Here is a 15,833-nt window from a genome sequence, read left to right as displayed (position 1 = left end):
CTCTTTGCCCATACAGTGCAGCGGTACCGTGTAACTGCAAAGACTGCTTTCGGCACCTGTTGCACCGGAAAGCAGCCTGGCGTCCATTCTGAGTCTTGCTGTACAATGTGACCACTACAATGGGACCAACCAACCACAGGTAGGCTGGTCAGGTTGGAACCCTAGGTGCTTGCAGGTGCCCCAGTACTCCAATGACGCCGCCGGACCTGGCCTGGCGCTGGGACACGGTGGACGCACGGCGCTTGAAGCCGGAGAGAGCCGAAGCGATCGCACGAACTCTTCCTCTGCAGCCTAGTCACACCAATCTGTGCTCCGAAAGCATAATTTGCCCGCCACGCTGTCTCCGCAAATGAGAGCCTTCGCCTAACTGGCTACACAGCCAGCGCACTGATGTATTGGTAAGGCGAAAATGACGTTCAAACTCTACGTCCATCATGTAGGTGAACGGGTCCAGACGGTCTATTGACGCTTTCTGTCGCTGGATGCGATGACACAGGCTGCTGCTGCTGCCACTGCCATGTTCCCGAGTTCAACTCGGGGAGGGTTTCGCGATGTACGAGTTTGGCACGAGTTCGCCTGTCAATCAAAATCATAGGTCACGCCCCACGCGAAGCATGTAACTCTTGTGCGCGCACCCACCACAGACGAGCCACGCCCAACTTACTGTTCGGCAACAGCGACCCGGTGCTGAGCATAGAGGCATCAACAATCTTGACAAGTCTTGACCGCCGAGATAAAACACGCGCAACGCACTGTCATCGGTGATGTACTGAGCGCCCACTATATCGCTGGCTTACCCATACGCGTATACCTTCTCGGGCTGTGATGGCCCCACAACATGCATGGTTTCTTTGCCTGCATTGTGGCGACGTAGCACACAGCAAATAATTATCGGCACGTCACGGTAGCTACTTGCAAGGTGTCGATGCGCCGTAGTGAACGACGATGCTCAGGAGTGCGCAGTGTTTTCCAACGACAACATATCGCAGCTGTCATTTGATATGACTGATCTGGCATCGGCTATGTATCAGAGCGGTAGTGTCGCTAACACGGTCAGCGTCGGGCATCGCCCGCATTTCTAGACCCATTACGATGACATTTCTTCATCACAAGCACTGCACACTAAACAGTTGCAACACTTTCCTGCGTTCGAAGTCCCATTTCTTAACTGCACACTAGGGCCCTCACATGCCAAAATGCGATTGTTGCGGTGTCGTTACGATATCCATCTGCGATCGCTGTTAGCTCCAGCACAAACAATTGTCAAGCACTTTGGTGTGCACAACACACTCAAAATACTTCGTATATGCGCACAGAGGCACCTTCACTGGGCAAGCAATGAAAAGCAATTAATTGTGACGCCTGGGCAGCTCGCTCTTCACAATGCATCACGGAGGCTTCGCGCACAGAAATAAACATGGTACCGTACAGCCATTTTGCAGCGACAGCCGTTGCTCCCCTCTCTATGGTTAGAGTCTCGTTTTTCGTTGGTAAAGCGGCGGCCTTAATAGCTTCAGTGAAGCGCCTGCGGTAAACAGCCATGTCGCGGCGATGCGCTGCCCTTCCCCTAATAGACGGGGAATGGTCAGATCATTGTCATGACTGACTTTATGCGTCATTATCGCATCGATTTTATCGCCAATAGCACTGCAACACCCCTGGCGACTTGTCACCGTATGAACTCCCTCGTGTGTGCGACCCTCTAGAATGTATCCGCTTGTAAGCTGTCGCCTCACTGTCGCCACTCACGGCAAAAAAGTGCAAAATCTAATAATTCGTTTGATCTCCGTTTGCCATCAGAAATTTAGAGCATTCAAAACGAAAAACCGATACTTTAAGAAATAAATTGTTCGTTATTTTATTTGTTGTATTTTAACGTATTCGATTGAAGGAAAGTGTAGATGCAAGAATGCACAGCATGTGCCCTGTTCGCATTTGACAAAGGATAGAAAGATAATGCCAGAAAGAGGAGGCACATCCTTGACGCGCCTGAGAAAGGCGTGGCAAGCGTCTCACGGCAAGTGTGCAGATAGACAGCGGGACAATCACGGTATTGCTAAATTGCGATAATACGTTGATAAGAACACGCGGCGCTGGCGCGTTTCGTTGCGCAGTCTTCTGTGCTTGAAACGCTGCGCAGGGTGCGCTCATGTTGTCATACGCGGCTTTATCTCGACATTTCTTTTGGCCCGTTGTTCGTGCGCTTTCCTTGCTATCTCCGTTCACTGACTTCCATCGAGCAAACTCGGGCAAAACTCGTGCGAACGAGAAACTCGGCACATCCTGCATAGCACCCCTGGTTCACTTTTTTGGCGATACCACAGCTGCGCAAAAAAAGTACAAAAAATGTTTCGGTACTGTCATTTTTAACAGCATTTTTGCAGTCTGGGTTTCGAGACATCCGGAGTTCGATGCAGTGGCGTTTCGAGATAAGGGGTGAAAACTCTATAGACTTGACACCGTGCCAGGGAAAACACTCGACTTATCCGATATATCAGAGTTTCAGTTAACGAGGGCTTACTGTATATGGAAACAAAGCGCTGCATGGGTGGAGCTCTGTTGGCGGCGGCTGCTATAAATCGCGCCCACGCGTCACCCACGCGATGCCTCTCGCCATCTCCCGATTAGCGACGCAGTCGCGCCCCACACTTCGCTTCGTTGGCAACATCCCGCACAAAAACGCGTATAGAGCTGCTCTCATGCTTCGCATTAGGGTGTATCGTAATCGTTGGTGAATTTTATTTCTGCTGCCTATAATTCTATTTTGTTTGGTCTTTCTGCGGAGACGACTTGGTACACGCCCTGCGCTTCTGGCTCTGTATTCCAGTATAGGTAGTGATTGGCAGTTAACTTGGACACAGTGTAATTCGAACCCTATATTTCAGTATGCAGAGGAAATTGAAAGAATGGGGGTATTTCGAAATGTTCTAGTTAACTTTTTTTTTCTCATATTACACTTTGAAACGCGTGCGGTTTAACTGAAAGATACTTTCAGGATAATTTGGGCATGGACTTCCCAGCCTGAGTAACTGGCACTACGGATACTGCTGAGCAACGGTGCTCCCAGGAACAAATAAAAGGTCAGCAGGCAGCGCGTTTGCGTAGGCGTGTTTTTTACGGGAGCATGGGTGGTGACATGGTGTCTCCCATGCATTTGACCGCACAAGTTTGCCGTTCAGTGCCGCAACAGCCTGAAAAACACCAAGGGCTGACACGCACCTGTGAAATTCTACATATTTCCACGTAGATAGTGCACAAATGAAAGGACACAAGTCCGGACTCCTAGTCTTGTTGGAAATTACATTCAATAATTGTAATTCAATAATTACAATAATTCGTTCGTGCATACCAATTCATTTAACGTTTTCACATGTGAAATGTTTATTCGTCTCGCGCAGCCAGTCTCACGGGTACAAAGAGTCGTGTGATGTGATTCGATATCACTGCATGTTAAAAACTCAAACGAAGGAACAGGCAAAGCATTAGTTAAAGACAAAAAAAAAAAACGCTCGAAGAAACCCGCATAGAAAACCGCCTCACAAGTACGAAAACAGGTGATTTTACCATCGCGGCACGGGACATAACCACTATGACATCCCTGAGGCGTCTGAACCCATGATTAAATATCCCTGTCACTTAGGCACTTTGGAGCTCTCTCGAGTCCAATCAGAATTTCTTGCTTCTACACGTGCACTTTCTGTCACGATTATCCACGTTCCGGGTGCAGCAGATCGGGATCGTAGGCTGTCCTCTGCACCGTAATCCTGAGTGAGCTTAACCAATAAAATCTGGATTTCGGAGCCGTGCAACATTTACTATTTTTGAACACGACCAAAAATGTAATCCGTATCGGGCTTGATATACCGGCATTAAAGAACGACCGAGAGCTAATGTGTTTCAAACCGCCGCGCCCTTCTCTCGCAACACAACTCGCGGAGTCATGATTTCACATAGCATGGTCCGCATTCTTTTTAGAAATGGACCATCAAATCATACGCTTGAGCTAACGCGCTCCACTCCTCGCAACGTGCTACTACAGATATGACATACCAAGCGCGTGCTGTCAAAGAAACACGACAAATCACAATGTGCTGCGCACGCGCATATAACCCGAGGCTCAAAGCATCACTCGGAGAATGTCGAAGTAGAGCGGCAGGGATCTCCTCGTCGTCGCGAGCAAACTGTGGTGATTGAGCTACAAGGTGAAGAATCAACGCCGTCGCGAATAATAAATAGCAAGCGATAAGTAAAACAGTAAACTTTTGCATTGAGTTTTACTTGATTCTGAGGGCGGAGGTCATCCATGGCTGTGTGCGTTCCTTTTCATACCATTTGCCCAGGAAGCTGTAGAACTTGACAAGTGGCTGCAAGCCCCGCATGTTTTTGTCACTGTTGTGGCAGTCCACCACGCAACAGTACCGGTTACCTTTGGCCCCATGGCTACCAGACCGCCGAACCATCGCGAAACTACTGCGATGCGAGGAGCCATTTCGCAAAATTCGGGGGCATCGCGAGCGCCTCACGTTGAGGGCGAACTGCTACATGGTGACGCGGCTTTCCGCCAGGGGAAGCCGTGGTGCTGCCGTTTGTCGGCAAACTTGAGTTCATACGCGCTATTGGGGCACGAGTCATGAGGCAATCACGGTAGCTTTGCTTGATTTCACCTCTTGTCAGAGTCTCATTTATGCACGCCGTTTCACTAGAATCCCTCCCAGGTAATATACAAATACAAAGTGAAGGATATTTTTGTTTGTCCCGATAGCTGATGTAGAGTTTACCGTGAGTGTAGTAAACTGGCTGCGATAAAAAATGGCATACGTACCTTGGAGTGTACGAAGGGAAATAAAACACCAAGGAGACACAATCCAACGAACGGTGCCGTCAAGCCGGTATTGACCATCAAAAATATCTGCCAAGAAATGAGTCTGTAGCTATTGCATGAAACAAGCTCCCGACAATACTAGTACGGTACATAATGGCGGAGTGCTCTATGCGCGTAAAGTATTGAATATCGATCTGTACTCTTGAATTAACAACAAAAAATAAAGCATGCTATCATTTAAGAACGTAGTTATCCTTATTTCAGAAGGGGAAACAGTGCCTCTTTGTGCACTTCTTATTGACAACCTTGACGCAAAAGCATCTGACACCAATTATGAAGCCAACATATCCATCAGAAAGCCCTCAATATGCGCCGGAATTTCTTCAGGACACGTTGTGATAAATATTCTTTAATTAAAATTTCTGCTTTTTTTTCGTAGACATGATACATTTTATGTTACACTTTGAATAGACAGAATATTCTTTGGACAAGTCAGCAAATTTTTTTGTGAAACCGACTTATTCCAATTTACATAAAATTTACAGAGGCCGCAACACAAATAATTTCACTCTCGAAGTTACTGCAGCAATAACATATTTAGAAACTTTTCGCACCCATATTTTCTTATTGAGTGTAGCCTGATTGTCTGACTCTGCATGCTTTACATTACCTAATCTCCTTTGGTCTATATACATGCGCTGAACTATGCTTACAAGTGTTTCCTGTAGTTAGGAGTTTATAAAAGTACTACGGAGAGGCCTCGTCAGAGCCGATAAGTAGTCTCTTATGACGCACTGTATATTTGCAGGGAAATTCAGTTATGAAGTGAATTTTTGTGGATGAATTATTTACAAATACGCACTCATGGATGATATAGTATATGCAGCTAAACAAGAAAAGGACATTGTTTTTACCGTTGTTATTGATCCCATGTACAGGCATACGGTGCTGTATACCGTCATTACAACACCTAAAGTCAAAGCTGCAAAAATAACATAAGTTATTTTAGAAAGTGTCAGAGGATCGGATTCTATCACCTCGATGGAATAATTTGTAGCAACATTTTAATGAATACGCTCGGAATATTTCTGAATCTCACTCAAAGATCCAAATATATGGTTAGCTGCCTCTTTAAAAAGAGGTTCAAACCATTCTTAAGGATGGATGGACTTTAGTTCAAGATGTGCATTGACACAAAAAGTGGTGCATTTCTTTAATAATTGCTACCTAATGCGGTCATCAAAAACCCGCGAATAATTCAAAAACTATTACAAAGAAACTGTCGGTAAGACATTGCGCATTCGGTAACAACTAAGGCCAGTCAACACGCAATGAATGAAGCAATCATTATCTCTTTGATATGGTACTGAGAGCAGCAAAGGTAACAGTAAAAATTCTGTAATAAATTTCGTAAACATCATAAAGGCGCCACTAATGATACTGCAAAACATCTGAAAATACCACTGATGGCAGCCGAATACGCGTGCGTTGCTCGACGATGGATGTCAATCTACAGACATTCCGTAATGTTTACGTACGCCTATTTATACCCTTGTCATTGGAGTGATAGCCAGTGACACTCACTGGCTAACACTCCAGTGTTATGATACTCCAATGATACCAGCTTGTGGATGCGGAGAACTGCTAAAATGGACATGTCACGTAATATTTCACGTTAGGAACAGGCAAATTCTGTGTGCAATTTAAAGAATAAAGGCTGCCGCAGTCGATACGTCATTAACGAGAATACGAGAACAGACGGCCTAGATCTATATTACTAACCACAGGAAGCAAGCATGTATAGTGGCCAGGGAAAGCTTAAAAAAAATGCGCCCTATTTCAAATTCGACCGTATGTTATGAATGGAGATGCTGAATTAATGTACCATAAAAAAATTGTGTGTGGCTTAGCTCGGCTATGCCAGGATATACGTAGCGTTAGCAAATGTTCAGCTGAAGGTCCGAGTCGCACTGGCGCTTTCGCTGAGTTTCACAGTATATTCAGTCGATCGGCGAGCCTTGACGTCATCGACGGCGTTTTGTTGTTGCTGCAGGGGTGGTCGGGCACGTCGCTCAGCCTCCTGGCGACGCCGCTTTGCTAGACGTTCGTCCCTTTGCTGCAGTGTCTCCGCAGCACGTTTAGCCTTCCTCTGTTCATTTCTCCTACGCTCAACCGCTAATTGCCAGGCAACTACTTCGGGATACGATGAGTCAAGCTTCTCCGTTCTTCTGCGCTGTTGAGCAGCATTTGCGCTCTCCTTCTCCGTGGCTATACAACACTGGCAAACGCCAGTCAGAAGCGCAGCGGCTCCAGCGCAGTGTCAGACGGCGACTGCACAGCGAGCGCGCCGGCGCCAGCGCGTCTACCACGGCTACGACGTCACTCCTCTGGAATGCGCAGACCGGCGGCGGTGAGTCGCGGCGGCAGCGGCGGACTGCGCGAGAGGTGCCGGCTGCGGTGGCTCCGGTGCGCAAGCCGTGTGACATCACTGATCCTTGCGCATGCGCAGCACGGCTCTTGATGTGCCGCGCGAAACGGGCTTGGCTAAAAAAATTACCCCATCTCCCGCTAAAGTTCACTGTACGCTAAAGGGAACCATGTGTGGATGCGAAGCAGCGGGGAGATTGAATTAGCTTGAGCGGGAGATGGTTTCGCGGCCGAGTGCTCATCGCAGCGCTGCACAGAAGAGAGAATGAGGCGCGCGCGCTCCGTCATTTTTATACCGCGGAAATACCGTGGCGCCCCCAGCGGAGTATGCAGCTTGAGAGAGAGAGAGAGAGAATAAAGTTTAATAAAAAGAGCACGCGAGCGTAGGTAGCTCCCCGCTCTGCAGTGGGTGGTCCCCTCAGTCCAGGAGTCCAGCGGCCTTAGCTGCCCTTCTCGCTCGGTTGACCAGGTTGAGCTGGTCCGTCGAGTCGGAGCTGGACAGCGCTGCCTCCCATTGCCGTGTGGTGGCGTGTGTTATGGGTGTTAGCTGTGGTGTATTTGCGCAAGCCCATACCATGTGGTAAAGTGTTGCACATTGATCACAGTGTGGACATTTATAGGAATGCAGCGCAGGGTGTATGGCGTGGTAAAGACTCAAATGTGGATATGTGTTTGTTTGGAGTTTTCGCCATATTACTGCCTCCTCTCGCGTCAGAGAATTGTGAGGTGGGGGTAGTGTTCTTCGTGAAAGGCGATAGTGTTGTAGGATGTGAGTGTAGGTTAATGGTATGGGCTCTGGTTGGAACTGCTCGGCGCGGTCATCTCGCGGCTCCCGGTGTGCATGTGCTCGGGCGTAGGCGTGTGCCTGCTGATTGCCGCGTAAGGACTCATGCCCCGGAGTCCACATGATATGTATGTATGGTGGCAGCTGGTGCGCTCCATTCAGAATGCGATGTGCAGCCCTGGAAGTTTTGGCCCTGGAGTAATTTCTGCATGCCGTCTGAGAGTCCGTCAGAACTATGACGCAATCCCACTGCGGTTTCGTCGTGATGGCTAACGCTATCGCTAGTTCCTTCTGCCTCCGCAGCGCTCACTCTGGAAACCGACGATGCATTTATTTCGGTCCCGTGATTGTCGACTACGCTGGTGACGAATGCGGTGCTTCTTGCAGTGCTGGCCGCGTCTACGTACAAGACATTGGGGTGGTTTCCATACTTTCTCGCGAGCGCCTGCGCTCGGGCTTGTCTCCGTCCGATGTGGAAGTTTGGGTGCATGTTCCTGGGAATCGGTGAGACGTGCATAGTTTCTTGTATTCGTGTTGGGATTTTGGTCAGTGCGCTGGTCTTCCGTACGGAATATCCAAGACGTTCCAAGACGCAGCGTCCCGCTATTGTGCGTAGTAGTCTTTCCTTCTGGCTTACCAGGTGGGCCTCTATGATTTCCCGTGCGTTGTTGTACACCCCTGTCTCCTCGAGGCGAAAAGTAGCCGTTCCGGGTGGGAGTCCGAGCGCTTGCTTATACGCCTTGCGTATCAGCCGGTCGAGTACCTCCACTTCCGCGTTCCTTAAATTTAAATATGGTGCCGAGTACGCAATGCGGCTCACAATCGGATCCTGCACTAATCGGATAAGGTCCTGTTCCTTGAGTCCCCTCTTCCTGCTAGTAATTCGTTGAATCATGCGCAAGATCTGCGTGGTCGTGTGTTGTAGCTTCTGTATGGCGTATCCTCCGCCCCCGTCCTTTTGTAAGTGTAACCCGAGGATCCGAAGTCTGTCTACCTTGGTAATCTCTTTAGGACCTATTCGCAGGTGGATGGTTGGTGCCGGGGCTGTTGGTCGTCCTCGTGAGCGCTTCTCGATTATGAGGAGCTCCGACTTCTCCGGCGCGCATTGCAGTCTGCATGTCTCCGCATAGCTTGCTACGACGTTTACTGCCTCCTGTAATGCCTCTTGTTGTTCTCCTATGGACCCCCCGACCGTCCATATCGTGATGTCGTCTGCATACAAGGCATGTCTGATCCCCGGTATTTTCTCGAGTTGGGCTGGGAGTTTCATCATGGCCACATTGAAAAGTGTCGGTGACAGCACTGCTCCTTGTGGCGTTCCTCTGTTAGGTGTGTCTATTCGCTGTGACCTCACATTTCCCAGCCCTATTGTGGTTGTGCGATCAGTGAGAAAAGCCCTCATGTAGCTGTACGTTCGTCGGCCGCAATTCGTGTCACTGAGATTGGATAGTATGGCTTCGTGCCCCACGTTGTCAAAGGCTCCCTTTAGGTCTAGTGCGAGAATTGCTTTTGGGCAGCATGGCGTTGCTGCAGTCAGTACTTCCTCTTTGAGCTGCAGAAGCACGTCTTGCGTTGAAAAGTTGGGCCGAAAACCAAACATCGAGTTCGGCATCAGTTGACGTTCTTCGAGATGCGTCTGTAGCCTGTCTAAGATAAGACGTTCCATCAATTTACCGAGGCAAGACGTAAGCGAAATGGGTCTTAGGTTCTCCAGGCAGGGCGTTTTTCCTGGCTTTGGTATCAGTGTAATCTCCGCATGCTTCAATTCCGGGGGTAAGGTCCCTATGCTCCAGTGTGCATTTAAGAGTTCCAGTATTGCCTGCACGGTTGAATCGTCCAGGTTACGTAGCAACTTGTTGGTGATTCCGTCCTTGCCAGGAGTGGTGTTTCGAGTGAGTCTTGCGATCGCTCGTGTCAGCTCGGAACGCGTTATGTCCCGGTCGAGCTCGCTGTTTTCCAGTCTGGCGTAGTCAGCCGCTGGCTTTGCACCAAGTATCCGCTGGCCAATATATCTACTTTGTAAGGCACACAATAGCTGATCGTCTGTGCCTCCGAAGTTGTGTAGTACTCGGCTCATCGTGTGCTTGCTTTCTCTCTTGCTCTCGGTCGGATCTAGGAGATGTCTGAGTATGGTCCACGTCTTCGCAGTGCCCAGCGTTCCTTGGAGGGAGTTGAGCAGGGATGGTTTCGCGACCGAGCGCTCATCGCGGCGCTGCACAGGAGAGAATGAGGCACGCGCGCTCCGTCATTTTCATAGCGCGGAACTACCGTGGCGCTTCCAGCGGAGTATGCAGCTGTTGCACCACCTGTCGAGCACGCCGCTCCGGATTCCTAGAGAAGAGAAAGGGGGAGAGAGGGGGAGGGGACGCGCATGCGCTGTGGGGTTGCGGCACGCGGGCGCCGCTCCGTACAGGATTCCTAGAGGAGAGAAAGGGGGAACATATGAGAGGAGAGAGAGAGGGGGAAGGGACGCGCATGCGCTGTGGGGGTGTGGGACGCGAGGCAACAAACAGAGCCGCCGGCAAGCCATGCTTCGCATTTAAAATTGTCGCAGTGTCACCCGAAAGGCGAAGCATCGATTGCGATATCAAATCAGTAGAGAGCTATACGGAGAAAGGATAGTAGTTTTATCATCTGTATAAACATGGACATGCAGCAGCACCAGCAAGCCGCACAACTGTTGTCGACGGCGTCGGCATTCTGCCCGCGTTAGCACCGAACGCGCGCGGCGTTGGTGACTGCCAGTGCCTCTGGTGGCGGCTCGGAGGTTTTCGACGAGATCAGAACGGGACACTCGTCGAGCAGCCTCCGAAGTCTTTAGCATCTTCTCGCCTCGCAACGTTTTATTGCGATAGCAATTATATGGACACTTCAAAGCAGATGTCTGCCGTCGGCGTCGCCGTGAGGTTCCGTATGACGTCAACGGCGATGAAATCGTAGTAGTAGTAGAGGTTGAGCAAACGAGAAAAGATGCATGTTTCTGCAGCCCTTATAGGGAGCACGGCTCAGCATCTGAGGGGCGGGGAAGGGGGGATAGAAAGTAGGAAAAGTGGAATAAGGGGAGGGAGAGGGTAGTCGTCATCGTCTCGGGCAGGGTGCCCTCACAGTCGGTCAGCCAGCATCGAATCGGCAAGGTAACAGAGTACGACCTTGAATACCCTGCTGGAACTGCGGGCTGGGAAGAGCAGGTCCGTGCTGGAGGCTGACGGCAGGCCCATGCGGCGTAGTTGAGCCACCATGGTGGCTCGGTGTTGGTTGAGTGCGGGGCAGAAACATAGGAGGTGCTCCAGTGTTTCGTCTTCCCCGCACTGTGTGCAGGCTGGCGAGTCAGTTATACCCAGGCGAAAGCTCCGGGCGGCTGTCCAGCAGCAGGATGAAATCGTTGCCGCGCTCCGGACGCTGTATGTGCGAGTGAAAAGCGCGAGGGACGCACGCTTTCGCGGGGAGCGAACGCACGTCGGAGAGCAAACGCGCGTTCGGCGCCGTGCTCCCTGAAGGGCTGCATAATTAGGCGTCTCTTTCCTCCTTTACAATCACCATATATAGAGAGCAAACGCGACTTCTTCCGTCGCGCGAAAGGCCGTGGGGGGGGGGGCGTGAGGGAGGGAGGGGAGACGACGTTTAGCTGCGGCACCAAATGCGTATATATATAAAAATGTTGCGAGGCGAGAATGTGGGTAAGATTTCCGACGTCGCTCGACGAGTGTTCCATTCTGATCTCGTCGAAAACCTCCGAGCCGCCCCCAGAGGCACCGGCAACAGTCACCAACACCGCGCGAGTTCGCTGCGAACGCGGGCAAAACGCCACCGGCGTCGACAACAGTTATGCGCGTTGCTGGTGCTGCTGCATGTCGAAGTTTATACTGCTGATAAAAGTACCATCCTTACTACGCATAGCTCTCTGCTAATTTGCTATCGCAATTGATGATTCGCCTTTCGGGTGAAACTGCGACAATTTTAGATGCGAAGCATCCTATGGTCGGGGCTATGTCACTCCCTCCCTCCCTCCGCCGTGCGGCGTCCACACCCCTACTGCGCATTCGCATCCTCCTCCCTCTCGTCTCCTTGTCTCATCTCCTCTCCTCCCTCTCCTCTCCTTGTCTAATCTCCTCTCCTCTCGGCATTCCTCCTCTCCGACGCTCCTCTCCGGATTGCGCAACGAATGGCAACACCTGCGGCTCCGCGCGCGATAATGCGAAGCAGCTTAGGTTTGAGGAGCGACGGTAGGCGCCCAGGAAGCGTATTTCCATTTGCTAGTAGGTACAGCGTTTGACCGCTGGCGCCACGCTGCGCCGCTCGCGCGTACCATGTTTCGAGCCGCCGCCGTTGGAACGGAGGAGGCGTTGACGGAGAAAACGCTGGGCTGGTGGTGACTTAGCCTGCTGTTGGGATCGGTGGTATTATAAACGTATCACTGTTTTGATGATCCAAATATAATCTCACTATCAGGGAGGGAGCAGTCTACCTGACTGGAGCAGTATTTTTTATTTGGGGTGTTGCTACGCTGCGCTCCGCAACACCCCAACGACCACCGCTTCGCGTCGGCGCCCGGCATCACGGCTGCCGCCGTGGCGCCGGGGTTCAAGCGACCGCGCTGGCAAACAGTGAGAGAAAAAAAGGGAAAAGCGTAATATTAAAAAAAGTGGCCAGAGCGGGTATCGAACCCGCGTCCGCAGGATCTCGGAGCGAGCGCCTTAACCACTCAGCCATACAGCCACTTTTTTTTTCTTTATTGCATGGAAATATTAGTAGTTATATGCGAAAATTAGTTGTGTTACATATCTCAGCCATACAGCCACACTTCCAAGGGTTGTATTCGTGCAAACCATATCATTAGGGAGCCTACATGCAAGCGCTGTTTTAAAAAAAGTCGCAGTTTCACCTGAAAGGCGAAGCATCAATTGCGATAGCAAATATGTAGAGAGCCATACGGAGTAATGATAGTAGCTTTATCAGCTGTATAAACTTGGACATGCAGCAGCACCGGCAACACGCAGAACTGTTGTAGACGCCATCGGCGTTTTGCCCACGTTCGCACAAAATGCGTGCGGCGTTGGTGACTGTTGCCGGAGCCTCTGATATAAATAGGTACTTGGTGCCGCAGCTAAACGTCCCTTCCCTCCCTTCCCTCCCCCCCCCCACGGCCTTTCGTGCGTTTTTGGCGCTGAGCCGTGCTCCCTCAAGGGCTGCAGAAGATAGCGCCAACCTTTCCCTTTCCCTCAAGAACCACTTATCATCATCGTGCGTCAGAAGAAGGCGCGTTTGCTCTACATATATGGTGATTGTAAAGGAGGAAAGAGACGCCTACTTCTGCAGCCCTTAAGGGAGCACGGCACAGAACGCGCGTTTGTTCTCCGCCGTGCGTTCACTCCCCGTGAAAGCGCGCGTCCCTCGCGCCCTTTCACTCGCACCTACAGCGTTCGGCGGCGCGCGGCGACGATTTCATCTCCATTGACGTTATACGGAACCTCACGGCGACGGCGACGCCGACGGCAGAAATCTGCTTTGGAGTGTCCATATAATTGCTATCGCAATAAAAACAGCGCTTGCATGTAGGCTCCCTACATATCATTGCGTTCGAAAGCCCTCGGTGAACGGAACCACCTTGAAACGCGGTACGTGCGAGTGGCGCAGCGTGTCGCCAGTGGTCAAACGCTGTACCTACTAGCAAATGTAGTGTTGCGCCCCCGGAAGCACCGGCAACAGTCACCGACGCCGCGCAACGCGGGCAAAACGCCGACGGCGTCCATAACAGTTCTGCGCGTTGCTGGTGCTGCTGCATGTCAAAGTTTATACAGCTGATACAACTACCTTGAGTCGACCATATGGCTGCTTCGCATACTACTCAGGGTTCCCCTACGGGAAGATGGTGTAATTTCGTTTATATAAATACAAATTTGGTGCCGCAGCTAAACGTTGCCTCTCCCTCCCTCCCGTCCCCCCACGGCCTTTCACATTTGCTCTCTCTCTCTCTCTCTCTCTATATATATATATATATATATATATATGGTGATTGTAAAGGAGGAAAGCGACGCTTAATTCTGCAGCCCTTCAGGGAGCACGGCACAGAACGCGCGTTTGCTCTCCGCCGTGTGTTCGCTCCCCGTGATAGCGCGCGTCGCTCGCGCGATTTCACTCTCGCATAAAGCATACGGTGCGCGGCGAAGATTTCATCGCCGTTTGACGTCATACGGAACCTCACGGCGACGGCGATGGCAGACATTCGCTCTGAGTGTCCATATAATTGCTATCGCAATAAAAGCAAATATATACTAAAGTAAAAAAAATTGCGATAGCAAATTTGTAGAAAGCTATACGGAGTAATGATATTAGCTTTATCAGCTGTATAAACTTGGACATGCAGCAGCACCGGCAACACGCAGAACTGTTGTCGACGCCGTCGGCGTTTTGCCCGCGTTCGCTCAAAATGCGTGCGGCGTTGGTGACTGTTGCCGGAGCCTCTGATATAAATAGGCACTTGGTGCCGCAGCTAAACGTCGCCTCCCTTCCCTCCCCCTCCCCCCCTCCCCCACGGCTTCTCGCACGTCGGAAGAAGGCGCGTTTGCTCTATATATATGGTGATTGTAAAGGAGGAAAGAGACGGCTACTTCTGCAGCCCTTAAGCGAGCACGGCGCAGAACGCGCGTTTTTTCTTCGCCGTGCGTTCACTCCCCGTGTAAGCGCGCGTCCCTCGCGCCCTTTCACTCGCACATACAGCGTTCGGCGCGCGGCGACGATTTCATCTCCATTGACGTCATACGGAACCTCACGGCGACGGCGACGACGAAGGCGACGCCGACGGCAGAAATCTGCTTTTGAGTGTCCATATAATTGCTATCGCAATAAAATCAACAGCCTTTCCCTTGTCGATAAAATGGAGGTAAGCAAAGCTTGTCGTGTGTATATCTGATCTACTACTTTCCCGTAATTACGAGGCGTGCACCACCATTGCCAAGCTCTTGGAGGGCAAGACGACGCAGTCGCAGGCGTTCCTCTTCGTGTACCCTAAACTCAGGGTCAACGGCTCTCCGCTGACGTTTGGCCTCAACATTGCGCTTCCGCAAAACGGGTGTTCGGGGCCCTTCGCTGACGTTTGGCCTGGGCTTCGGAGGCTTTCACGCTAAAATCGGCCGGTCGACGACCATCCCTTTTCCGACCGAGTTTGGTGCGCCGTTGCTAAAACGCAGCCTGGTCCTCTGTGGAACGCACCATGCGGGGCCTTCCCATCGGGCCGCTGAGACTGATCTGACGCGAGGGAAGCCCGGAGGAGCGGGCGCCAACCCCGTTTCCTTCCTTTTCCCTCTCCGCGACAGACCAAAAGACCCTAATTGCTCGCGCGCGTCACGTGATCCGGCGCCGGCTCGCTTTCCTCGTACCTGCCATACTCTGGGAGAAGCCGGGTTTTTTAGCGTGACACCACCACCACAGCCACCTCCGACACTTGTGAGGTAATACAAGCTTCGCTTGAAAAATGAAAGCACAGAGACGACCCCGTCGAGTTTTCACTTAGAGACGAGCCATGTAAGTGCATAGGTTCGTGTTTTACAGCCTTTCCTCTCGGAACGCCGGCACGCAGCGCTTTCCCCGCTTTTACATTGATGAGGTTTTGTCTTGGGCAAGCTTCTGTCTAAATCAAAACTTTTGTTACTAGAGAGGCCCCGCGATATGCATTTCCCTCTCTTCAAGTTAGCTGAAAATTCACTATAATACAATTAGATTTAGCAAAACAGCGTTATCCAATAGAAAGCAGTTTGTATTGCGCTGCAAATCGAACTAGTCACTCCACGCACATTTTCTTGG

The 15,833-nt window shown here is 50.9% G+C and overlaps 1 protein-coding gene and 1 long non-coding RNA gene across 2 annotated transcripts in view; both read right to left on the bottom strand.

Moving 5' to 3' along the window:
- The window catches only part of LOC125947377 (sodium-coupled monocarboxylate transporter 1-like), a 452,303-nt gene that overhangs the window by 408,236 nt on the left and 28,234 nt on the right, over positions 1-15,833 (bottom strand). The window lies entirely within an intron of this gene.
- Positions 1-15,833, bottom strand: part of LOC125947378 (uncharacterized) — a 39,318-nt gene that overhangs the window by 22,705 nt on the left and 780 nt on the right. The window contains exons 2-3 of the long non-coding RNA XR_007468252.1: positions 5,737-5,804; positions 4,823-4,909 (exon numbers count right to left, since the gene is read on the bottom strand). This is a non-coding gene — a long non-coding RNA (uncharacterized LOC125947378). The remainder of the gene's footprint in view (positions 1-4,822; positions 4,910-5,736; positions 5,805-15,833) is intronic.

The sequence above is a fragment of the Dermacentor silvarum genome, chromosome 8 (genome assembly GCF_013339745.2).
Source record: "Dermacentor silvarum isolate Dsil-2018 chromosome 8, BIME_Dsil_1.4, whole genome shotgun sequence".
Lineage (NCBI taxonomy): Eukaryota > Metazoa > Arthropoda > Arachnida > Ixodida > Ixodidae > Dermacentor > Dermacentor silvarum.
This window is presented reverse-complemented; position numbering and strand designations above follow the sequence as displayed.